The 2,510-nt window shown below is 32.6% G+C and overlaps 1 protein-coding gene across 2 annotated transcripts in view; it reads left to right on the top strand.

Moving 5' to 3' along the window:
- MBNL1 (muscleblind-like splicing regulator 1) overlaps window positions 1-2,510 on the top strand; it is a 144,983-nt gene that overhangs the window by 122,688 nt on the left and 19,785 nt on the right. The window lies entirely within an intron of this gene.

Below are 2,510 nucleotides of genomic sequence, written 5' to 3'. Positions count from 1 at the left end.
AAAATGTGTTTTAGAAGTTATGGGAAGCTTGTTCTGTTCAGATAGGTTCCCACTATCTAGATGCACATCTGATGCTTTGCAGCCCTCCAGCCTGTGGCTCTCACCAGTACAAGTTTTCACAAGAGATTTATGTGAATATAGCTATTTTAGTATATTTTTTTCTGTCTCATTTCTCATGTCAGGAGAAACCTCGAGCTGGAAAATAAAATAAAAATAAAAATATGAAACAGTCAAAAATGTATATTACACACATGAAAATTAGTTTACTAAATTCTTTGACACCTCAGAAAAGGCTGGTTTTAGGAAGCATTCTAATAAGCTAATTCCTAGTTAACTCTGCTTAAATGTTTTTAGAATTCTTCCTAAATGCATTCCACAAGAGAGTAAAGAGTATAAAATTGTAATATACTAATCCTTAACCTATAGAAACCACATACACAGAACCTATAGACTAACTTTAGATCTTCTCTTGTCAATGTGGCAAAGAGTAAGTTAAATTGAAAAACAGAGTGTTAGGTCCCCTGCTGCCAATTCCTTTTTGAGCAAATTCAAGAAAGCAGGAATTACTGAAGAGCTAATGGTAGTCATGAGAGATTACATATAGACTTTGTGCAGATCCTATTAGGTGAGTCCTCATTGACGTAGATTTGTTTAAACAGAGAAGTAGACTTTTTGTTTATGCTGTAGTATAGGAATATATTTAACATAAATATACATATACACATAAAAGCTTTTGTTTTCATTTAATATAGGTGTGTCTCTTTTCCTGGCTATGCTGATAATCTTTTTAGAAGTTTGGGTTAGGCACTGGGAATCTATTTAAAAGGCTCCACAGCTGATTTCAATGCTCAGCGAGAGAGGATAGTTGTTCTGCATAACAGCTTGATCATTTTTGCTATATAAATTATAAACTCCTGGTTCTAGTTGTTTTCTTCTGTTCAATAAGGTATATACAGTAATAAAAAGTAGAGTCTTGTATAACTTCCCAAGCCATTTTTGTTTTCTTAGTATCTCTGAGTGTCTGGCATGTAGGAGTTATTCAGTAATTGTTTTAAATTAAATAAATTGAATGAGGTGATGAATGGAGTTGGCCCATTGCTGTTTATGTGGAGTGCAAAGATTTAGCAAGCTTGGGATTTCCAAATAATACAAAATGTCGTTTATAATGTTTTTAAGCTGTAGCATGGTCCAAATTATAGAGTACTACTTAAGAAGCACTTTCCTCAATAATCGGATGTGAATATAAATGCAATCATTTTATTTATACAAATCTAAGAAAACTTTGCTTTTTAAATCATGGCAGGGTTACAGTTTCTCTTTGTTGCTTAACTCCAAAATAAAGTGCTAAGTGTGTGCATTGGCTCAGTTTGTGAAAAGGTATTTGAAAAATAAAAATTCTTTCCTTTAAGCATGAAGGAGCATGAAAATGTTAAAAGGACATTCTGTGTTTTAGATGGCCCTCTTGTGGTAAAAAGGTCAAACTATCCCAAATGAAGACTACTGACTGGAAACTAATAGTAGGGTCAAAATTGAGCAGACAAATGAGAAATAATCCNGATGGCCCTCTTGTGGTAAAAAGGTCAAACTATCCCAAATGAAGACTACTGACTGGAAACTAATAGTAGGGTCAAAATTGAGCAGACAAATGAGAAATAATCCATCACCTTTTCCCAGGGATCCTCATGGCAAAATTAACATATATAAAAAAAATAATAACAAAACAATAACAAAAACTAAACTTTCTTTATATGCTTTATATAGCCACCAAGTTAATCTGTAATGATCAAAACATAACTCCTGGAAACATCTATCAAATTTGATTTTGTATACTTTTTACTTGGAAATAATTTCAGATTTACACAAACATTTCAAAAATAGAACCAAGTGCTCCTGGCTATCCTTCACAGAGCTAAATATTAACATCTTATATAACCATAGTATCTTACAAAACCAGAAAATTAGTATTCATATACTGCTATTAACTGATCTACATGTCTTAACCAAATTTTACCATTTGTCCTACCAATATCCTTTTTCTGACTTCAGGATCATCCAATCTGTGAAAGTGTCTCAATCTTTTTTTGTCTTTTGTGACTGTGAAACTTTGAAAGAATACTGGTTCGTTATTTTGTAAAAATCCTTCCATTCAGTTTGTCTGATGTTTCCTCATGATTAAACTTAAGTGGTAATACAACTGAAGTGATATTATGCCCTTTTTGTTGCATTGTATCGATAGGTAGACGATGTCATTATGTCTCATTACTGGTGGTGTTAATTTTGATCAATTGGTTAAAGTGGTCTTTGCCAGATTTCTTCACTGTAAAGTTACTAGGTTTTTCTTGGTAATTAATATGTATATCAACCTAATTTTACATGAGATATCTTACCATAATTAATATCATAAATGCGTTTTCTTTTCTTTTTCTTTTTTTGTCTTTTTTTTTTGTCATTTTTTGTGACCGGTAAGGGGATCGCAACCCACCGGCCATCTCTATATAGGATCCGAACCC

This window comes from Galeopterus variegatus, unplaced genomic scaffold (assembly GCF_000696425.1).
Source record: "Galeopterus variegatus unplaced genomic scaffold, G_variegatus-3.0.2 Scaffold847, whole genome shotgun sequence".
Classification (NCBI taxonomy): Eukaryota; Metazoa; Chordata; class Mammalia; order Dermoptera; family Cynocephalidae; genus Galeopterus; species Galeopterus variegatus.
The sequence above is the reverse complement of the archived record's forward strand: the minus strand, read 5'-3'. Positions and strand labels throughout refer to the sequence as shown.